This window comes from Leptonychotes weddellii, chromosome 4 (assembly GCF_054177405.1).
Source record: "Leptonychotes weddellii isolate Sample4059 chromosome 4, ASM5417740v2, whole genome shotgun sequence".
NCBI classification, from domain to species: domain Eukaryota; kingdom Metazoa; phylum Chordata; class Mammalia; order Carnivora; family Phocidae; genus Leptonychotes; species Leptonychotes weddellii.
The window spans coordinates 43,717,272-43,741,312 of NC_138372.1; the positions used below are offsets into that span (position 1 = coordinate 43,717,272).

The 24,041-nt window shown below is 45.4% G+C and overlaps 1 long non-coding RNA gene across 1 annotated transcript; it reads left to right on the plus strand.

Annotated features, from left to right (window-relative positions):
- Positions 1-1,933: 1,933 nt before the first annotated feature.
- Positions 1,934-17,296, plus strand: LOC115938094 (uncharacterized). The gene is made up of 5 exons (XR_014144883.1): positions 1,934-2,234; positions 2,567-2,703; positions 11,193-11,333; positions 12,586-12,699; positions 15,528-17,296. It is a non-coding gene; the product is annotated as an uncharacterized LOC115938094 (long non-coding RNA).
- Positions 17,297-24,041: the final 6,745 nt, after the last annotated feature.

Below are 24,041 nucleotides of genomic sequence, written 5' to 3' on the forward strand. Positions count from 1 at the left end.
CTAGAAAAGAGGCTTTTCTATTCTGTGGCTTTTGCAGACCCGGTGGTGCTGGCTGCCTGGTGTGATACTGTGTATCTGGGTCCCTTAGTGTCAGAAAGAACTTTCTCGAAAATGCCCTTCTAATTCAATCAACTTATTTTCCAGATGAGAAAACTGAGGTCCAAAATGTTTAAACAACTTGCGTACAGGCCCACAGGGAATTTGCAATTGAGCTGAGACATCATAAGTATTATTTCAGCTTTAGAAACAGAGACTTACCCACACCAGAATTTCCTTGGTCATAGGAAAGAAGTCTGATGGCGCAGAGTTGGTTACAGGCTCCATAGTTGTCAGAGCCCCCATTTGAGCATATGGCTTCCAACCTCAAGGTCACTTCAAGATCCAACATGGCTTCTGGAGTTCCATGTAGCACACCTGATCCTTGCTTAGTAGCAGGAGAAATCAGGAAACAAAGGGTGCAGGCTCTTTCCCTTACCAGGAGCCTCCTCTGAAACCCCACTTGCCCCTTCTAACTATATACCATTGGATAGAACCTTCTTCAGCCATAAGGGAGACTGGGAAATATGTTTATTCTTGATGGCAATTTGCCCAGGGGAGTGGGAGTTCCACATGTAAGCGTAAAGGGGAAGATGGATATTTGGCAGGTAACTTATAATCTTTACCTCATTGGTTCTGGGACTGTAAAAAAGTGTATATTTGGGGATTATACCTGGTTCAGTCCCTAACTACATGAAGAACTAGTTAAAAGTTATTTAACATCTGAAACTAATGATGTACTATATGTTGGCTAATTGAATTTAAATTTAGAAAGAAAGAAAAATAAAGATGCTTTCTACACACACACACGTTATTTGACATCTAGACCTTTAGTTTCTCCATGTGTGAAATAGACAACCAATCCCGAATTTCACAGATGTATTGTAAACTAACATGTGGAAAGTGCCTAGCACAATGTCAAGTATGTGAATTGGCAGAATGTCCATCTCTCCTTCTCCCAAATGACCAAATAACTTGGTTATCATGTAATGGCATTACACCCTGTTACCTTGTTCAAAACCCCCTCAAAGAATAGTTCCCATCTTGCTCTTGGAGCATAATTTGGTTGAGACATGTGTCCAGCATCCCACCAATTTGTTGGGTATAATGGAGAAGCAAAGAAACGTCTGTCATGATGCTTTCAACAGGCTTCTCCATGAATTCAGCTGGTGGCAGACAGACATAAAACCAAAACAACTCCCAGAGCATTTCTGAAATAAAAACCTTTCTTCTCCATTTCCTCTTACTCAGGAGACCAGACCCAGGCTCTAATTATTGCCACCCACAGTCCCTGGACAGCTCCTCCCGAGGCAACATAGCCACTACCTGCGCCACACAGGCCTCTCTGCCTCCTTGGGCAGCTCAGCATCTCACACAGCTTCTGTTCATTGAGTCAGGCCCTGTGGGAAGAGCTGGGATATGAGGTTTGTAAGGTAAGGTCCTCGGTTTTGAGGAACCCCAGTCCGAGGAGGAGACCGAAACATAAACAGATCATATCACTCGTATTAGTTGAGTGCTCAGTAAAAGGAGCTGGGGATGCAGAGGAACACTTAAACCAGCTTGGGGTGGGAGTTCACTGAGGACTTCTCAGAGGTGGTGATGTTTGAGCTTCATCTTAAAGGATGAGTAGATGTCTCCTTAGGTCAGGAAGAGGGGAGGGTCCCCAGGAAAGAGAACAGCAAGAACAAAGCCTCAGTGGAATAATAGACCTTGGAGGGGATTGAAAACTGCAGGTAGTCTGGTGACAATTGGGTTGTAAAGGAGATTGAGGCCTCATTTATTGGAAGGGCCACTGGGTCTGACATTCAGTGTTTCAGTGGTCTGCCTCACCTCACCTCTGTCTATGACTACACTATTCTGGCAAGCAGTGGAATCCCCTCCTCAGTGCCAGCATTCAAGCAGTGGTGGGCAGTGAGGATAGAGAGTACTGAATCGGGTGTAATTATTCTGTAATTGATAAATTAGTAGAGTCACTTCCAGTTCTAGGATACTGTGATGAAGGATGCTCCCAGAGCATGTTTCTCATTGATGTGTTTGCTGGAAAACATCTGGCCTTAAGTTTCTTTGTGTTTTCTTGGCAGTCCCTGACTCTCTTTAAATAGGAAACACACGATGAAAACAATGAGCAATTTGGAACACCTTCACTGCACTGAACAGCCACTTTCACACACCATCTCCTTCAAGCCCCACAAGTCATTGTAAGTAAAAATGATTAGCCTACTTTTTATAACAGATGTAGAAACAGGCCCAGAGAGGTTAAGTTTATTAAGTTCATGTTTAAGTTTACATAGTAAGTGATGGAATGGGGAGTTGACTCTAAGACCACCTGACTGTGAAGTCTATGCAAACTCGTCTACCTTCCTTAATGTCTTGAGTGGGTTGGATAGGACTTTGTTTTACTCCCTTCTTTCCTTCTTCTTCTCAGTTTCAAATCCCTGCTCTTTTGGGAACCTTCCCTCCAGTCTGACTTTGAAGTTGGGATAGTGGCAAGTTACAGTAGTTTCCTCACCCATGCTTTCTCTTTCCACAGATTCATTTACCCACTGTCAACCACGGCCAGGAAGCAGATGATTCTCCTCCTGGGTGTACCGTTGGAAGGTCAGTAACAGCCTAACGCTGTGTCCCAGTGTCTACATCATTCGTGTCACTTCATCTCATCAGGAGAAGGTGAGTACAGCCCAGTAAGTAATTTTGGAAGAGAGAGAGACCACATCACATAATTTTTATTACAGTATATTGTTATAATTGTTCTATTTTACTATTGTTGTTGTTAATCTTTTACTGAGCCTAATTTATAAATTAAACTTGATCCTATGTATGTATGGGAAAAAACATAGTAAATATAGTGTTTGGTACTATCTGTGGTTTCAGGCATCCACTGGGGGACTTGGAACATATCCCCCTGCAGATAACTAGGGACTTCTGGATTCCAAAAAGACATCTGAATATGTTGAGGTCCCAGGGAGAATGGGCCTTTGTTTGATGGTTCATTCTTCTATAAGTAAGTTCTGGCCATAGGTGGTTTGTAGTATCCCAGCATCATAGAAGGATAGATCTAGAAGGGACCTCAGTCTACTGGAAACCAACCCCCAGGGTTTTACAAGTGAGGTCATCAAGGCTCAGAGTGGGGCAGTAGGTTGCACATGGTCACTCAGAAAGTGAGCAGAATTTGATGTAATTTCATGAGAATGTTGTCTTTGGATTCACTCTTTCTCTTCTCCTTATGGGTTTTTGGCTTCAGGAAGAGATGCAGTAAGCCAGGAATGAGCCTAGACATGCAGACCTGTGGCAGGAGTTGCTAGTTGAGAGACTGGTGTAAAAATTTTAAGGAGTGTGGAAGAGGATTGTCAGGTTTCTGCTGACTTGGGATCATCCTCAGAGACTTGACTATTCTCAGTGGGAACGCCCTAGACTGAAGGAATGGATAGGACTATAGGGGCACTGCAGAGAATTCTGTGTCTCTAGGAAGGAAGGGGACTTCCAGACCATTGAGTACAGTCTTCTAATTTGACAAATGAGGAAACGGAGGCTCAGAGAGGAGAAGTGATTTGTCCAAGGTCAAGAAACAAGTGAAGGGCAGAGCCAGGTTTTACTCCTGGTCCTCACGAACCAGGATAACTGTGGGTCAAGAATCAGAGCACCAGACACATGAAGGTTCAGCCTATGATTCTGCCACTTTCAGCTATAGAAAGCATAGCTGTGTGTCTTTAGTAAGTCACTTAACATCTCTGAACATTGACCTCCTTGTCTATAAAATGAGGTCACAGGTCTATACTCAGTGTTGTGAAAATTAAATGTGACTATAACATAGAAGAGTCTGGCACACAGTTGCTCATTTGCAGACCAACCTCCCACCCCCCGCCCGTGAAGCCTTGGTAATATTATGTTGAGGCAGGGGAGAGAGGGAGTTGTCACAGTTGTGTTAAATATAAAGGTGTCAAAGGAAGTCAGTGTGTGAAGATGCTTGGTGTGCTGGGGGCGAAAGGAGCCCTGTGGTGTGTCTGAAGCCCAGATGCTAGCAGAATAATACCTACCCCAGGAGGAGCCAACAAGGCCTGGGCCTGGGGGTGTTTTACTGCTGTTTGTCATGCAAAGTAGCTTACACTTCATCTTGTAGGCAAAGGGAAATCACTAAAGGTTTTTAACCCTGGAGAATACTACCACACACTGCTTATGTAGGTAATGTGTAAGTGCTCACAAAGGAATAGAAAACATTAAAACCAGAATAGTGGCCACGTCTGGGGAGTAAAAGAAGAGATTGGAAATAGGCTCACAAGGGGCCACATCTTTACTTCCTGCTTTAAAAAAAAAAATCTGAATCAGACATGGTCAAATGGTAAGATGTGAAGAGCAGAATGGAAGAAACAGCACTGTTCATTATATTATCCTTTATACTTTCCTGCATGGTGAATATCTTATCATTTCTCTAAATGTGATGAAGGCGTACTCAGGGTCTTAGGGAAGTACAAAAGCCTTGGCAGGAAGGGAAGAAAGTTCTGTCTTGGAGGGTTTCCTGCAGATGATGCTAAAAATTCTTAAACACTTGCCACAGGCCAGGCAATGTTGTAAAGTAGTGACTTCTAGAAGTAGGGACTTAATTATTTCACACAACCACCTTATAAGGTACATACAACTATCCTCATTCATAAAGGAAGAAATTGAAACCCGGAGAGGTTAAATAACTTGCTCTAGGTCAGGAAGCTAGTAAAGGGGGAGCTGGGGTGGAAACCAGGCCGTCTGGACCCAAATCCTGAGCTGGCCACTGTGAGAACAGCCAAATACCCTCTGAGCAGCGTGATGGATTGATTCAATCTCAATTTTGAGTCATTTCTCTGTGTGGGTGTGAGGGACTTTTTACACTTGGGTGAGGCGGGGGGCAGAGACATAGGGTATTACTGTCTAAGACACTCTCTTTTTTCTTCCTGAGACTTTATATATATATATTTAAAGATTTTATTTATTTATTTTGGGGGGGGAGAGAGAGAGCGAGCAGGGGAGGAGCAGAGGGAGAGAGAATTTCCATCAGACTCCGTGCTGAGTGTAGAGCCCGACATGGGGCTCCATCCCAGGACCCTGGGATCATGACCTGAGCTTAAGGCAGACGCTTAACTGACTGAGCCACCCAGGCACCCCTTACCTTATATATTTTTAATACAAATCTTCATTTTATAAATTCTTTAATACATACCTGCTTTTGCCATTCATGGCTCATCTTTTCCCTCTATTTATGGTGGCTCTTGTTGTATGGGAGTTTTTAATTTCCTCCCCAAAACAGGACCTGGACTAGTATAAGAGCGAGGGAGGAGAAAAATTTAAGACAGGTCATGAAGATGGCAAAAGTGGCAGGATTTGGAAAAGCTTCCTACCTCCTCGTCACTTGCAGAGCAGGCTGGCTAACCTGCAGGGACACTTAATTTTCTTGTTCTGTGCCTGTCCAAATTGCCCCCAAGGCCGACTCACACTCAGCTTGGCATCTCCCACAGCACCTGGCTGAGGGCCTTCTAGGCTCAGGCACTTGCCATCTAGAAGACAAGGACAGTCACAGTTTGGGAAACGATCCTCACTACTGGGGTAGGACAGTGGAGTGAGGTTTTCATAAAGCTAAGTTTATTCAGTTGAATAAACTTCATCATGTGTGTGTGTGTTTTCCGAAGGATATGTGGTTAAATTTTCTTCCTATGCAAGAACAGTGACATTATGGCAAATTAATTGTTTTCCAATGTTCTTTGTTATGCGAAATAAAAAGTTGGCAACACTCTTTTGGTGCCTCAAAGTTATTTATATATATATATTTTTTTGCTTAGCTAGATTTTAAAAATATCTGAGAACAATTGTCATAGAGAACAGAGCATAGGCTTTTGAGTCTCAAAAATATGTGTTTTTAGTCTTGTCACATGTAATAGCTCTGGAAGTCACCAAACTTTGGTGAACTAGGTTTCTTCATTAATGTGGGATAATTAAACTCACCTTAGGGAGATTGTGAGGATTAAATAAGATAATATCTGTAGGGGCTTAGTTCCAGGTATGGCTCATTTCAGGTTTAATTTTGCTGCCCTCTCTCTTCCTGGATGGCAAGAACTGGACTTTATTTGTATTTCCTGACAATTATCCAGTTTAGACCCAGACCATAGTAGGTCCACAAAAATTATCTGTTGAAAACCATAGTAAGATACCACCTCACATGGGTACGATTAAAACAAAACCCAAAACCCAAAACAGAAAATAATAAGTGCTGACAAAGATGTAGAGAGATTGGCACCTTTGTGCACTGTTATCGGGAATGTAAAATGGCATAGTTGCTATGGAAAACAGTCTACCGGCTCCTCAGAAAATTAAACATAAAATTATCACACACTTCATCAATTCTACTTCTGGGTATATACCCCAAAGAAATGAAAGCAGAGACGCCAACATACATTTGTACACCCATGTTCATATCAGCATTATTCATAATAGCCAAAAGGTAGAAGCAAGCCCAGTGTCCATTAACAGATGAATGGATAAACATAATGGAGTATACACATGCATGGAATATTATTCAGCCTTAAAAAGGAAGGAAATTCTGACACAGGCTGCAACACGGATAAACCTAGAAGACATGATACTAAGCAAAATAAGACAGCCACAGAAGGGCAAATATTGTATAATTCCACTTAGAGTAGTCAGATTCACAGAGACAGAGAGTAGAATGGTGGTTCCAAGGCCTGGCGGGGAGTGGGAATGGGGAGTTCACGTTTAATGGGCATAGCGTTTCAGTTTTGCCAGATGAAAAAAGTTCTGGAGACAGCAGTGTGAATGTACTTAATACCACTGAACTGTATGCTTTAAAATGGTGAAGATGAAAAGTCGTGTATGTCTTTCCTACCATAATTAAAAATAAAAATTAAAAAAATTGTTAAATGCAAGAGCCAATAAACGAACATGGAAAAGAACAGAGCCCTGGGGATGTCTGAAGCAAGAGCCTTTTCAGCAAGAAAAGAGCAAGTTTTGCTCAGTTAGTGGGGCAGCCGCTGAGAGGCCCACACACCGGGGGGAGAGTGGCAGCCGAGGGGCAGTGGGGAGCACGTGGGTTGAGGGGCAGCCAGGAAGCAGACCATGCGGGCTTGGTAGGACCTTGCATTTTATTTTCCCTGAATATGGCAGGGAACACAGATGTGTGAATGGAAGGAAGGAGGAGGTCATAGAAGCCCAGAGGAGAGTCAGGGCTGCTCTGCGTCTTTAGCAGAGCTTCGACATCCCTCCTCCCCAAGCCCCCACCTGCTCCTAGGACCTAGCGACTTGAGGAACACAGAGGAAGACCCCGGGGGCTCATGGGATTGATTCTCAGATCACAGGTCTCCACTTCCAACGTCCTAATGGTGAAATTTGCCTGGATGGGGACGTGTGTGTCTTCCCCCTGACATGACTGCAGATCATTGCTCTTGGTTTTTAATGTGCCAGGAGGAAGTACGAAGGGTGGAGGAGCTAGTTCTTTTATCACACAATTAGATGAGAAAGGGGCTGGCTGCTCAGGGCAGGGACCCACCCAAACTAGGCCTATAGGGGAGTTGCCCGGCTGGGTGGCCCAGTTTTGCCCTGGAGGGGCTTGACTTTTCTGGATCTGACTTCATTAGCTCTTCATATTCTTGAGAAAAGGCCTATGGTCTGCTTCACACAAAAGCCCGAACCAGATGGCAGAAACTCACTTTGAGTCCTAGTATCATTCACGTATTCCCTTGTTCATTCCTTCACTCATCGGTCATTTATTGAGCACCTACTATGTGGACTAGGCACTGGGAATACATATGTAGACCCTATAGTTGAATTGCTGAAAGGAGGAACTATGATGTAGTGATAATAAAAAATAACAATAAATTGGCTAATATTAAGTTCTTACCCTATGCCAGGCAGGCACTCTTCTGAGTTGCACACAGGGACTCGTTCAATCCTTAGGAAAACCCTGTGAGGTGGGTGCTATCATCCCCCATTTTACAGATGATGATACTGAGGCACAGAGAGGTTCAGTGGCAAGGACATAGTGCAGCTAGAAAATGTTGCAGCCAGAAAGAACACGCTGGGCCGGCTGGCTCCAGAGCCTCAGTGGTTAACACTCGGCCGCCCCTATATGAGAACTCAGTGGGAAATGGGCAAGGCGCATTGCCTGTAAGAGGCGGTGCCCTGCCTGAGTGGTGGAGGATGACAAGAAGTCGGTAAAGCTGAGAAGACAGGGACGGAGGACTGGGGAGGACTTACACCCATCAAAAGTTTCAAATGGAACTGCAAGAGCAAAGCCAAGAGGCGTGACAGGACATGGGCCTTTCAGAAGGTGCAAGTAGGGGAGAGACAGGGGATAAGCCGGTAGAGGGGGCCTGGGACAGGATCCCCGGGGTGGAGGTAGGGGGCTCATTTCTTTAGGCAGTGGGGAACAATGTCGAGTTTTGAGGCCTAAAGTGATGTGATTGCAATCACCAGTTTAGGATTTTTGCAAGAGTTTTGTTTATGGTTTGGGTTGAGTAATACTAGCCAATATGTAAATCACAAGGAATTCCGCTCTCTGACCAGCCTGGTGATTCACCATCTGCACCCTCTTTCCACTGATATCTGTTCTTTGGTCTGCACTGTGCTCTAGGAGGCTGCCCCCATGTGATTGCATCAGGGGGCGGGCTGCTTTGCCTCTGTCTTCCAGGTGAGCCAGTGATAGGCATCACAAGAGATCAGAGTGGGGAGAAGAGATTGGGATACTTCCCCCCAGGTCCCTCCCTGCTTCTGTGCTCCTGTCTGTCAGTGACCACGTGCCTCAAACTACAGCTCCTACCAGTGGCCCCTCTCCTCCAGCTCTACCACTAACGGGGCTCCAGCAACACCTGGCCCTCCTCTTTTGCCTTCAGGTACAGGGGTAGTGCTACCTCCCCACTGTGGCAGGTCTCTGGGTGCCTCAGTATCCCCTATCGGCTCCCTTAGCCCCACCCCATCCCTACAAGTTATCCCTCTGTGACGTCCTCCCCACGAGCCCAGCAGAATGAGCCTTCTTTTTCTTACTGACAATTTCATGCTGAGAACATAACAATGAGCATTTATTAAATACCGACTGTGTGCTTGAGGCTCTACATGCAGTCTATTACACTCCATTTTTGCCACGGCCCATAGGTACTGGATCCATTTTCGAGATGAAGCCGAGGCAGGCACACAGATGTTAAGTCCCTTGCCCAGAATCACCTTGCTAGTCAAGGACAAAGTCAGAATTCAATCCCAGGTCTCTGGACTCCAGAATTTATCCTCTTTCACTGCTCCATGTCACTGAGTAAATTCTTGCAAATGCTTAATTTGCCCAACTCTGGAAAGTCAGTAAAGGCCACAATAGTAAAATCTCTAGGGGAACGGGGGATGGGGTTTTCTGTGGAGGAATGTGTGTCTGGTGAGGAGCGGGGTGGCTCTTTAAGTAAAAGTTCCAGAATGTTGCCATTCCTGTGTTGACGGAAACACAATGGTGGACGATTACCCAGAATATCTCCCACTTCACGATGTGTGGTTCCTCTGGGGGGGGGGGAATGTAGCCCTTAATTAGTTCAAAAGAAGAGGAAACTCATCCCTCCAAGACCCACAGCAGAAAGCATAAGGGTTTATTTATAGAGAAGAATTTTATTATTTTTTAAAATCACTTGTGGGCTCCTGCACCAAAGCTTAGGAAAAGGCACATATTCATGGCCAGTGGTCAAGGGAAACCACCCTGTTTTCTTGGCAGCGCTGTGGCTGAAACAGCTCTTCCCAAAAACAATACATGGGGGAAGGAAAGGCAAAACCAAAGGGAGGTTTTTAAATGCTGTGGTTTGCTTTTTAATATTGTGTGTGTACGTGTGTGTGTGTCTGTCTGTCTGTCTTTCTGTCTGTCTGTGGGACTGGAGAAGGCAGTGGGGGATTCTACAACTGGCCAAAAATGTCATGCCCCTTGGACTGAGAATTCCTGGAGCTGCCCTCCCATGACTCATGCCTTCTCCTACCTCCAACCGCCTCAGGCCTCCTGTCCAGGCCCATCTGTGAAGGATAGTAACAATAACCCAGCAATAATGATGCCTCCACTTTAAAGTTCAGTAGGTCTTTCTGTTTCACAAACCTCTTTCATATTGGAACAAAAATGGCTGCCTTTATCCTAAATGCCTGGCTCCTTACCCTCATCATTTTATTTCATCCTAACAAAGCTTTGGAAAGGTAATGCTTATCCTCCTTTGACTAATGAAGAGTCTGAGGCTCAGAAGATTAAATACAACACCCCAAATAACATGGCCAGTAAGGAACCAAGCTGAGATTTAGAGCCAGGCTCATGCGGAGTTGGTGGTCTTGGGCTTCAGGATGGTTCTGGACATTCGCATCATCTTTCCATTTTCTAGATGAGGAAGCCAAAGTAGAGAGAAGTGGAGGAGATGTGACAGATTGCTGGGCAAGTTGGGGATGAACCTGGACTGCAGGCTCACCTCAGGATGCCTCCCAGGCAGTGTCCATCCACAGGCACATGGCCACATCTCATGGGTGGTACTAGTTTGTTAGAGGGACAGCCAATCACAAAACTTCTGTTTTAGACCCAAACAAATACCCTCATTGGCTCAGATATATTCACAGCTCTGCCTTGTGATACCATCAATCCTTATATATATGTTTAAAGCTAAGGTCTCAGACTCTCCAAAAGGCCAAGGGGTAGGTGATGCTTGAATGTGACATAAGAACCCCCCCCCCCACCCCGCGCAAGGACAGATCTGAATTTAATTCACATTCAATCCCAAGAGGACTCAGAGCTGGAGAAACTGCTCTTGCCTGGAACTCTCTACAAAGTCTTGCCCTGTGTGCTTGGGGCCCTGAACTCTGATTCACTGTCACTCACTAGCTGTGTGTCCTCAGGCAAGTTACTGAGCCTCGCTGAGTCTCACTTTCCTCAGAACACTGACTGAGATTTCCCCAGGCTGCAGTTCATTCCTTCTAAAAATCTGGTTGGCTCTGAGGAGACCCAGGAGGGCCTTCCAGGCCAACAGAGACACAGGATGGGACTGGTGCTGAAGAGCAAAATGGATGCTTAAACTTCCAAGCCCTCCCACCAAGACAGTTTATTCCAAATTTTGACAATTCTAAGCCATTACAATGAATAGTGCATGTGTTTAGAGTTATAAATGTTTTCTCTTCCTTCACAGAATTTCAGGGTAGATGGGTCCATGCAAGCCAATTTATCTGACAAGCCCCTTATGATACAGAGTTCGTGGTCCAGGAAAGGGAAGCCATGGACTGAGACCTTACAAGGGCTTCAACCCAAACACGAGTGTTCTTTCCAAAAGGTACTGCTGCCATTTTAAAGAGTTCTCTCATCTGCAGACAGGAATAGTAAGCATTAACTCATACTATTTTTCTGATGATAATAAAAATTAAGGCATATGAAAATGTTTTGTACTCTAAAGCAGCATGCTTCTGACAAGAGTTATCATTCATCTCAGATAGAGTCATACCAGTGATGCTGAAGAAGCACATTGTGATGGGCCTATGCGGAAGTCTTGCTTGAAAACATAATTGTGCTTTGATTTGTTTTCAATCAGTATGTTAACATTAGTTAGAAATTATAATTCACATTGAAGGCAGAGGATATTTGATTTTGTTTTTCCAAATGGATGTCTGAATGTTGAAAGATATTGTTTTACCAGAACTCTCAAACTCACATGCCTCTAGACGTCTGGAGATTAAGGCCTCAAAGTGATGAGCTTCTGTCCTTTCTAAAGCCAGCTGATTTTGCCTGGCAGGAATGAAAATACACCCCCTTCACCATGCTAATGGCTATATTTTTTTTCATTTAGCTACAGGGATCTGCTTCAGATTTTCTTTAAACCTTGGTTGAGCCCTTCCAAAAATACATCTACGAGCCTGAGACAGGCTGTGGGCCACCAGCATAGAACTTCTGCTGGTCTAGGTGTTCATGTTTCTGCGTGTTCACATGTGTGGTTTCTGCTCCTCTGCCTGTTGCAATATGGGCATCTTCCTGAGTACACTGGACACCATGACCATGTTACTGTTACTTACCCTATAGCCAGGGTGGCAGGCCAAGGCCAAGGGTGCCAGAGTATAGAAAGTGCGCAGGCTCTGGACAGGTGGCCCAAGATTGGATCTTAGCTCTGCCATCTACCAGCTGAGAAAGGGACCCAATCTCTCTGATCAAGTCTCAGTTTCTTCATTTGTAAGTATATCATACCCACCACCTCAGGTGTGGCAAGGAGTAATGAGATGGCAGATATAAAAGGCTTAGCTCATGAAGATGTTCAAATAGGATAGCTCCCTTCTTTTCTTAAAAATCTTAGCTAATGTGTAAAACTCATTGCAGGCTGTGGCCCTTCCAGAAAGGCTGTCATGACCTCTTCTGCTCACAGAACCCTTTTCTCTTAATTGCTGTTGCCCTTCAGGACTTGGCATTTAGTGGACAATCTTTGGCATTACCAGATCATTTATCATACGTATGCAACACCCTCAATTAGGTCATCAGCTCCCCAAAGGTACTTTTCTCCTTTTCATGAACTTAATTCCTTATACTTGACTTTCAACCAGGCATTGCCTTGTGTCAAGCTTTCTTATGAGAACTGCAGAAAGAAAGGAGCATCAGGGACTGGATACTCTAACAGGGCAATTGGCACACAAAGTGGAACAACTGGAAAGAAACAGGTGAGTATAGTGTTCATGGTCACCAAGGAGATAAGGCAACAGAAGTGGATGACCAAACTCAACCCTACTTCCGCTCCTGGAAAAATAACGCAACGTGCAATTTTCAAGGGGGAAAGCAAGCATGGTGGGCTGAAAAATGTTTCCTAAAGATGTCAGGTCCTAATCCCCAGAACCTGCAACTATTACCTCACGTGGGAGAAGATGTAATTAAGTGAAGGATCTTGAGTCAGGGAGATTATCTTGGATTATCCAGATGGGTCCTAGATGCAATCACAGATGTCCTTGTAAGAGGGAGGCAGAGGGAACTTTGATATCAGCTGAAAGGAAGGAAAGGAAGGTAATGTGTGGTTGGAAACAGAGAAGGGGATTTGCCTACAACAAAAAGATGAGGCCACGTGTTGCAAGAAGAGTGAAGCGGAATCAGAGGCTACACTGCCAGCTGCCAAGATGGAGGAAGGGGCCACGAGCCAAGGGATACAGGAATGCAGCTGTAGACACAGAAAAGGCGAGGAAATGTATCTCTCCTAGAGCCTCTGCAGGGAATGTGGCTCTGTCAACACCTCAATTTCAGCTCAGTGACACTGATTTCCAACTTCTGGCCCCAAGAACCATAAGAGAAGTGGTGTTTTAAGCCACCAGGTTTGTAGTAATTTGTTAGAGCAACAACAGAAAATGAACGTAGCAAAGCGAGGGAAAGAAGTAGCAGAAATGAAATAAGGATGGGTCGTGGAGCCAGTATGGGTGGTTGGAAGAGCCCTTCAGAAAGTATCAAAGACCAGTGCTTGTCCTGGTTACTTCATCATATGGCTGCTTCAGCTTGGGCAAATCACTTCACCTTTGAACCAGGATCTCCTCATCTGGAAAACGGGATCTATATCTGGAAGTATAGAATCAGAAGGGATAGTTTAATTAGTTTGATGTTTTGTTCTCATACTTTCATTTAGGCCTTTGGTCTTTGGCCATACCAAAAGTTTAGCTTGAGAAGTTTAGCCTGAGAAGAAGAGGGAACTAGGTGTTTTGATTCCCGCCCCCCTTTCTTTTTGAAAGTCGAACAACCCTGTGACTTCATTTCAGAAATCTTAACCCAAACCAAAGGCCTTTGGGCTTTGGCCATACCAAAATCAGTTAAGGTGGCACCCGACGTAGTGCACAATTATACAGTTAGTCATTTTAAGTTCAAAAAAATATTTCTCCCTATAGGTGATATTCTGCAGAGACCACCAAGACCCTGAGCTTCTACATCAGAACCAGTGTTGGATCACTGCTAGAGCCTAGTTGACCCCCTGAGATTATTGGGCCACTTACTGGCTAGGTGACCTTAGGGAAGTTCTTCGCCTTCTCACTGACTCAGCCCAGTTGCAAAATGGGGACACCACCTCCCTCAGAGGGTACTTTTGTGGGGTGGTTGAAATAACATGTAAAGTGCTTAGCCTGGGCATAGTAAATCCTGAATCATCGGCAGTGTCTTAGCAATATTATTATTTGTTACTACTGCTACCCGGCTCTTAATGAAGCTAATTAACTTTAGTAAAATTTGATCTCTTGTATTCTTCAGTCAGTTCGCTATGGCTCCTACCAGCAGAGCCTGTGTTGTGGGAATAGCAGAGCTTAGTGGTTAAGAGAAATGACGTTAGAGGCAGGCACTGCTGGCTATGTGACACTGGGCCAGGCACGCGAACTCTCGGAACCTCAGTGTTGTCATCCGTAAGATGATAATGGTATTTATCTCACTGACATGAGGGTTACATAGGACAATGCATTCACCGGGCTTAGCGTAGCTGGCGGAGAGTAGGCGCTCAATCCGTATCCGATGAATTCAATTCCCCTGCTTTCATTTCCTTCTAAAAAGAGAGAGAGAAAAGTCTGAAGGTCTAGACGATGAATGTCATCGGGCTCTTAGCTGAAAGTGGAAACTGTCACTTCACACCTGGTGTTTGTGTCCCTGTAAAAGGCCTCACTCAGGTTCTCCGTTACTCTTAGTTTCTAGGAGATTTGACTTAACAGGAAACAGGACTCTTCTCTCTCTGAAACCTTGACGCGTTAGCCTGGAGAAAAATCCCTCGGCCCGGGAGGCTGTTCAGTTATGACCTTTCGCAGGCAAATTGACCTCAGGCCTCGGGCGGGAAGAGGCCTCCAGGCGGGAAGAGGCCTCCAGGCGGGAGCGCCCCCCCCCGCCCCCCCAGGCCGAGCGAGCGGCGCGCCTGCGCCCTGGGAATTTCCTCCCGCCCCCTGGGCCGGCCCTGGCTGCGCCTGACTGAGCCGCTGGGGCTTTCTGTCACTGCTGAAACTGCTGCGGGAAGTTTAGCTTGAGAAGAAGAGGGAACTGGGGTGTTTTGATTCCCACCCCCACCACCCCCCTTTCTTTTTGAAAGTCCAACAACCCTGCGACTTCGGTTCAGAAATCTTAACCCAAACCGAATGCTTTGCTGCTGGGGTGACAGCGCTGCGGAGCACCCCCGGGCATGCTGACATGGTGGAGACAGTGACACTGGGCAGGGGCCAGATCTCAGAAATCACCCGGTACAGGTTCACACGCCACCAGGGACTGCTGGAATGTTGCTTTGTTTTGGACTCTGGATTTATAGTCCGGCCCCTCCTTCCCCCCGCACCCCCCGGAACTTGATTTATTATTCTGCAGACCCGGTGGCTCCCCTCCAAATTTATTTCTTTCTTCAGAAGTAAACAACGGTTTTACAACTCTATAACCTCCCCAAAGTTTGTTTGTTCTTCCCTGCGTACAGTGTGGGCCATGTTTGTTCCCTGGGAAAGTCTCTTCTCTTAATTATTTTCACATTTCAACAGCTTTTGTTTCTTCTTCTTTCCCTGAGGTTTATAAAAATGCCGATGGCGGATTTGCTGCAGGCTAAATTGTACAGTAAACGTTTTCTCTTCGGCACATGGGATCCTCGGTGACTGGGGCCTGTTGCCTTTTGTGACTGTGTAACCAACGCGCCAGAAGGAAGTTCGAAAATCCCGAAGTGCTCCTTCCCAAGGCTGAAGGAAAAATATGTAAATCGGTAAAAGGAGGAAATCCGACTGATCTTGTACAAGGAGCCTTTGACAACACTGTGTGTGCAAGCCTCTGCTGAGAAAAAGGCTGCCTTGATGACTGACTTTTCATTTTAAGGTGGGAATTTTCTGCCTCCAAGCCCAGATAGAAATTTGGTGCATTTTAAGGAAATAGGATTTAGAAAATCAAAGGCTAATACATTTTAGCAAAATCTTGGATTACGGGACAGGTAATGGCTTGCTTTAACCAAAAACTGTGAATCTAACCTTGACGTTTGAGTATTCAGTTTGAAGACTGAAGAACCTCTAACAATGGCAATCATTGGTTCTGGGTGAAATTGGGGCTCAAAAGGATAGTGCCTTGTTTGTTTCTCTCCTCCCTTATGTGGTCCTCTGTGTCTTGCTGGTTTCAGTACCACCGCCCCATACATCCAACCCCAGAGAGCCTTACTGACTGTTAAATGGCTCCAGAATCTCAGATTCACATGTCCTGTCAGCTGTTGTGTGAAATTCCAGACCTGCCCCTGAGCATCTCTCCTAGTATCCGACAGGAACCCTCAAACCTGACTGTCTAAAATGGAATTGTGATCTTACCCTCAGTCTGCCACCTTCTCAAATTCCCCACCTCACTGTGGGGCACCATCATCCCCTGAGGCCCCTTGCAAGGGAGCCTGGAATCATCCCACCTTCCTGGTCTCTCTTACCTGATCAGGCCTTGAATGTTGGCCATTCTCGCTGCCTCCTGTCTCTTGAATAGGATCATGTCTCTCCTTCCCCCAAAGACATTTGCCTCATTCAGGCTTTTATTGCTTCTCACCTAGACCACAGCTGTAGTCCCCTTGTTGGTCTCTGCTATGGTATGAATTTGTGTGTCCCTCAAAAATCGTATGTTGAAATCTTAATGTCCAGTGTGATGGTATTAGGAGGTGGGTTCTTTGGGAGGTGGTTGGGTCATGAAGATGGAACCATCATGAATGGGACTAATGCCCTCACAAAAGTGGCCCCAGAGAGTTCCCTAGCCCCCTCCCACCATGTGAGTAGCAGTGAGAAGTCCACAGTCTACAACCCAAAAGAGGGCTTTCACCAGAACCCAGCCATGCTGGCACCTTGTTCATGGACTTCCATCCTTTAAAATTGTGAGAAATAAATTTCTGTTGTTTATAAGCAACCCATTCTACCAGTATTTTGTTATAGCAGTTCAGCCAGACTAAGGTAGTCTCTATGCAAATCTGACTCCCTCACCCCCATTAAAGGGATCACCTGCCAAGCTGTAAAAGTGCTCTGACTGCAGGATGGACATCACTTGTCCCTTTCACTCCATTTTCCAATCAGGCTGTTGCAGGCCCCCAGCACTTAGTGCCCTCTGGGAGCTATTCCAGCCTCCTCCCCAGGCTTGTCCTGCTGCTCAAGGTCCACATCCACCCACCCATCACATAGCTGGTTAGTCCCCCAGATACACCCCATGCTCTTCTGTGCTTCCTGCTGCTCCTTAACTTGGAGTGCTCTTCTGTCATAGGCTACAAATTGTGTCCCTTTCAGAGTTCTTTTTTTCAGAATAAAGGGGCAACCAGCTTGGATCTCATGTAACTTCAGGTATCCCACACTGTCTGGAACCTTCTGCTGCCATGCACCTCGACCATCTTGGACTCTTCTGCACCAGGTTCCAAGCCTGGACTTGCTGCATCTCTTACAACATGCAGAATTGAACTGGGGACCACCTTGGCCCAGGGTCCTGCTTCCCCAACTTACCCAGCTTCTGTCGCTCATGAGGAAGTCCCAGCGTACCTCAAGGATGATCCCACTGTAGCCTGTCAGCAAGTGTTTTATCCAGGAATAGGGCAGCAGAGATTCTATGAGGCTGAGGGCAGTGTCCCCTCTGCTAAGATTTGAATGAGAGGGAAGATTCCAGGATCTGAGAGGTCAAAACTACACAGCTTTATTCATTCGTTTAAGTCACTTTAAAGACAACCTACTACATGCCAGAGAGTGGAGCTAGGCATTGAGGTTACAAAGATGAATTCAACAGTGTCCTTGTCTTAGAAGAGCTCTTGACTCAGTCTGGGAGGTTCCCTTCTGGGGCCTTCCGAGCACCAGTTCCAGCCTGAGGACCAGGAAATCTCCTGTGCTCAGAGTCAGGGTGTACATAGAGGGTGGATAGGCCTGGGCTTGGAGATAGGGAAGAGAGAGAGCTAAAAGGTCAATCCTGGGAAGACCTGAGTCTTGCCATTCTCTGAGGCCCTTACTATCTCAGGGTCTGAGTTCCCTTGTCTATGAAGTAGGGATCCCCATCCTTGCTTGTTCACAATACACAGGGTGTGAGCACCTGTTATGTGGGGTCCTACGTCAAGGCTCAGGATGCAAATACACACCCAGTCCAGTGTCTATCATCCTTAAGGTGCTCAATAAATATTGGTTGGATAAATGGAATAAATGAATGGTTTCTGCTCTCAGCCTTATAGAGAAAGGCCAAAGAGCATCTGCTGTACTTTACCTGTGTCAAAACAGGGCACACACAACCACCGCTAACAGGACCAGGATGAGTGAGGCTTCCTGCGTGGCAGATGGTTTGCTTTTCCTCTTCTCTGGATGGAGAGTGGTTTCTGTTCAGAGATGCTTGTGAGGGCTCTGTGGAAGAGGGGAGCTCAGAGCAGCCCTTAGGTAGAGTCAGATTATACACTGTTGACCCCTCCTTCTGGGCTCCTTTGTGTATACTGGAGCTTCTGTGGAGGGTCTCTTTCCATCTTAGCCTCCTTCTTCCTGAGCACGGCAGGGAGACACACAAAGATTGTACATCCTGGAGGCAAGAACTTTGCTTGGGATCCTCTGCAGATGCAAAGGAGGTCTCTGCAATAGGGAGACAATTTGGCTCTCTTTCTATGTTTCTAGATTTTTCACCACATTGTTGTCCCTCTGGGTCTTCATGTGCTTCTGTCTTTTTTTTTTTTTGCTCTCATGATCTTTTCTCTCTACCCACCCCTACTCTGATTGGAGGTGTTCATCTCTAGTTTTCTCTTTCTCTTCTCTCTCTCTCTGTTTTTTTTTTTTCCAAAATGAAACAACTTTGGGACTGATTGAGGTTGCTTTTAACCTGGAAGTTCTATGATCATACACCCCTTGAGGGCAGAGATCCACATCTGTTTGTTCACTGTAATGCACGTACTTCTGGCATAGCAACTACACTCAGTAGTGATGCCCAAATATTGTTGATCGAACACATGAAGAAAGCACATTTTCTTCAGAGGGCTGAGGAAGGTCAGGACAGGGCCTGGAAACCCTGAGAATAAAAGTTGCTGTTTTGGTCTGGCTTCATCTAAGCTTTAAGGGGAAGGACAGAAACACATAGCTTGAGATTTTTAGATTGTCCTACCCAGCTTCGCATGAGAAATGAAAAATATGACAGATTCTGAGTAGAAGCATCTCCTGGGAATAAAGAGGTTGTGTCTAGAAGCACATCCCTAGGTTTTTATCTCTTAGAAACATGAGGACCTGGGGAATAGAAAGCCCCGAGGAAGCCTGGTGCTACAGGAGCATGTAATGTGGGGTCCCTGTCCTCAAGGAGTTGACAGTCACCTCATAAGGATCTTAATTGCAGTAGGGGTTCCCATCCCTGTCCCATCCCAGGATGGCTGTCTGATCCTACACAAGTCGCCTGCAGCTTTGGCCCCATCCTGTCTGTAAAGTGAAGGATGTGAGTTAGATGATCCCTAAGAGCTCTGTGGTTCTTAGCTTCGTGAAATGAGGTAGCAGATGGGCTGGCAATTTGAGCAAGATTCTATGTCAGAAGCTGTTACTCTAACAGGAAAGATGGGAAACCATGATTTGATTGATTCTGCTCATTGCTGGAAGCATTGAATGTGCCTCTGATCTGTATGCTGACTCATGCAGGTCCTTCTAGAAGGGCTTCCTGGCCCAGGCAGGATGCCACCTTCACTAGGAATAGAACATCCAGGTCTCTGAGGCTTAAGTGTCCATATGGGGGATAAACCAAATAGTTCACAACTTGAATTGTCAGGAAAATAATACTTGGTTATCTAGGCCATCTTTATATTTCCCCCTTTGGGCCATCCCCCACCTCCCAACACATACATACATACCTAGGACCACAGCTAATGAGATCAGGCAGTGTATGCCCCCGAACCACACACAAACAGAGCCACCCATGTGGACACCCAGCCTACATTCATGTGTTAAACAGACACATGCCTTAGACATGTATAGAGATTCTATCTGTTCCACACACATAAAAACCCACCTGCATATTCAGATATTTTATTTTTGCCCTTGGACTAGCATACACAGTGTGGTTGGTTGGCAGAATAGCGGCCCCCTAAGGATCCCTAGAACCTGTGGCTATGCAGTGTTCATTGGCAAAGGGAATTAAGGTTGCAGATGGAATTAAAATTGCTAATTAGCTGACTTTAAGATAGGAATGGTAGCCTGGACTGTACAGGTGGGCCCAACAAAATCACAAGGTTCCTTAAAAATGGAAGAGATGAAAGAGTCAGTGTCAGAGTGATGCAATGTGAGAAAGACCCCACCAGCCATTGATGGCTTTGAAGATGAAGGAAGGAGCCATCAGTCAAGGAATGTGGACAACCCTCTAGCTGGAAAGGGCAAGGAGCAGATTTCCCCCTAGAGCCTCCAGAAAGGAATGCAGCCTCCCCACACCTTGATTTTAGCCAGTGAAACCTGTGTCAAACTTCTGACCTCTAGAATCTGTAAGATCATTAATTTGGGTTGCAATAAGCCACTGAGTTTGTGGTAATTTGTTACAGCAGCAATAGGAAATGAATACCCACAGAGACAGACATAGTCCCATAGCCATGGAACCTATGGTCTAGTAGAGGAGACAGGTGCAGAACCAGAAGGCAGAGTATTCTGCCAGAACACATAGTGAAAATATTGTAATAGGAGTAGACCAGGCGTTGAGAAAATACACAGGAGAAACTCCAACCCACATTTAGGCATGGAGGGAAGGTTTCCTCATGGAAACTCTATGAGGGCAGGGACCAATGGGGGCCAAAGTCATCAACACCTACCACTGTGCCTGCATGTACTGGGCACCGAATTAATATGTGTTAGAGGGGAAAGGAGGAAGCAAGAGAGGGAAGAAAGATGAAAGAAAGTTCAGATTTAGGGCCTGATAGATAAAGAGGATAAATAGAATAGAAAGCAAGGGAACGTGTTCCAGGCAGAAGGGACAGCATGGGCAAGATCTGAGGGCTATTTAGAGAACTAAATAAAGTTTAGTTTGGCTGGGACACAGTGCCTCATGGGGAATGGGGAAAGATGAGTCGGGCAAGGTACAGATCATAAGGGGCCTTATCAGCTATAATTAGACATTTGGCCTGTGTCCTGTATGCAATTGGCTGGTTCTTTCTCTCTCTCTCTGTTTTTTGTCTCTCCTTGTCCCTCTTCTTTTGGTTTATACTTTAATATCTTTTAAATGGAGAGTGTTTGTTCAATCTCAGTTATGTCTTATCTGATATAACTTTATTTGGCTTATGGAACTATCTCATCTTTGTCTCCTTAGGTTGTATTTCATTCACTCTCTCCATTTTAGCAATGCTTGATGACCTAACTCACCGATTTTCACTTTGGGTAAGATGGGATGGTCCAGTAGACAAAGGGCACTGGATATGTAATCATAGGGTTCAAGTCCATACTCTTCCTTTTACCAGCTAGTATTTGACCTCTGTAATCCCTGTTTTCCCAAGCTGTAAAATGGGACCAGAATAATGCTTTCTTTATGGACTTGCTCTGATTATCAAATGAGCTAATCCATGAACATGCTTTCAAAGGGCCAGGTATGCAGCAAGAAGACAATGACAGCTATCTACCCAAATCATTAGTCTGTATAGCTATTCTCAGCCAACCATAACCCTTGTCCTGGTGAGTGTCCATGTCCCTTTACATCACTGCCATCCTTCTGCACTCTGCACCCCATAGACCATGCCCATAAGCTCCCTTGCCCTCTAGCTTCCAAATGAGTCCAGCCTATGGGAGGCACCAGCAGGTGCAGAGAGCGGAAGGAGTGTGAGATTGGGGTATTTTTTCGCCCTGGCTCCCTCCTTTCAGGGCTTGTGGGGCTTGGCTGATTTCCTCTATTAAGAGCAGCCTCTTCCTGGGAGGCTCTCTCTCTATAACTACCATCTTTTGGTTCCAGGAGCTGCTCCCTACTCTTGTCCCTACATGATCTAGTGATAGTAGGGGCTCCCTGCTGTTGCAAGCCCCAAGATTTCCTTTGTGCTATCTGATGTTGCTTTCCTTTGTACCTAAGTAAGGGTCCCCCAAATAACCCCATTTGAGCATACCTTCTGTTCCTGCTGAAACCCTGACTGACAACCTTTTCTCAGGTATTGAGGCTGGTGGCTTAACAGGCTGAAAAGACCTCATCCTGATAAGAGAGCCCTTGTTCCTCTGGTCAGCTATGGAACATTTACCAAGGTGACCACATTGTTACAAGACCCCTTCTCTTTCATTCTGTAAGAAGCTTTGAAATTCTGAAGAAAATGTGTAAGCTGAATATACATTATGACTATACTCCTTACTAGAAAATGAAACCAAAACCAAGTGTCCCAGACCCAGAAAACTGGGTCACTCTGGATTTCCTGCAGCCAAAAGGCCATGAGTCAGAGTGACTGGCTTGAGGACATGAGGGAAAGTAGACCAGCAGGTCTGGGGACCACTGTGGTAGCCCTGCTATCCTGAGTCAACTTCCTACTTTCCCTCCTGCTACATTCCAGGGCTGTGTAGACCCTTCATCCATATACCTCTCTAGCCTCCATAGGTGAGCAGTCTACCTCCTGCTGGCCACATCACTGAAATGGAAGTTCCAAGTGGCCCTTCTCCCACTAACACTCCCATGTTACTCTGAATAACTAGAAGCTCAATCACTTTTTTATTCACCCCCATTCAGGGCTGCAGGACACAGCCCTCCTCCTTCCCCCCCTCATCCCCTCCCCATACCTGGGTTTGTTTGTTTGTTTGTTTGTTTGTTTGTTTGTTTGTTTCTTTCTTTCTCTTATTTATTTATTTATTTATTTATTTATTTATTTATTTATTTATTTGACAGAGAGTGGCAGGCAGAGGGAGCAGTAGAAGCAGGCTCCTTGCTGAGCAGGGAGCATGACGTGGGGCTCGATCCCAGGACCCTGGGCTGAAGGCAGACACTTAACTGACTGAGCCACCCAGGCACCCCATGGGTTCCTTTCTTGTTCCAATCATATCTTCCTTTTCCAGACTGTGAGCTTGTTGTGGTCAGGGAGTCTTCATTTACTTGATACCCAGCTCAGAGCCTGCTTTTTAAGAAAGTCCTGAATCTAGTATGGTGGTTAGAAACATAGGCTTTGGAAGCAAAGAGAGAAATCTTGGTTCCTTTGGTCTTTTATCAATCACTTTTCAAATTACCCTGTTTGTACCTTCTGATTCTTGTTTTGATACCACTAACTTTACGTATGGAATTTGTCTTCCTGAATTTTATTTTCCTCATGTGGAAAATGGAGATAAAATGGCCCTCCTCATAGAGCTATTATAGGGATTGAAACGGTATATACAAATCTCATAGCTTATTAGCATACACAGAAACAGTTATTGTTATTGCCCTGGTAAATAAAACGTTTGAACTTAGAGATCTATAGGCTGGGTTGCCTACAACTTAAAAATGGACAAGGAAACAAGAGAACCATCAGAGGAACTGAACAAAGTAGAAGATGCTTTACGTTTCCATCAGTGCATCTCCCTGCGCTCACAGAGCAGCTGTATCCTATAATGTGAGAGGCCTGGGTTTGGAGCAGGGCTTTGGGTCTCAGATCTGCCAGTCACGTTACCCACAGAAGGCATATCATCCCACATCCATGAACCTGTTTCCTCATCTCTTAGATTGGTTTAGTAACCCCCTCCACTCAAGGTTATTTTCTCCCTGGATGACAACTGAACACCTATTATATGTCAGACACTATTCTAGCTGTAAATATAGCCACAAACAAGGCAGGCTAGCCCCTGCCCTCATGGGGGTTACATTTCAGTTGGGGAAGGGGCAGGGGGAGACATATAATACACAAGGAAATAAATACATCAACAAGCTAATAATTTCAGGCATTAAGTATTATGGAGAGAATAAAAGAAAATCTGGAATATAGAATAACCTTGTTGGGAGGGTCAGGTCAGGTTCCCTGACTGAGCTGATCAGGGTGAGACTCTCAGAGGAGGTGATTTTGAACTTGAATGAAAAGAAAGAGCCAACCATGGAAGGATCTGGGAATAAAGTGTTCCCGGCAGATTAGCAGCCAGTGCAAAAGTCAGAGGTTAAACAAGCTTGTATATTTAAGGCA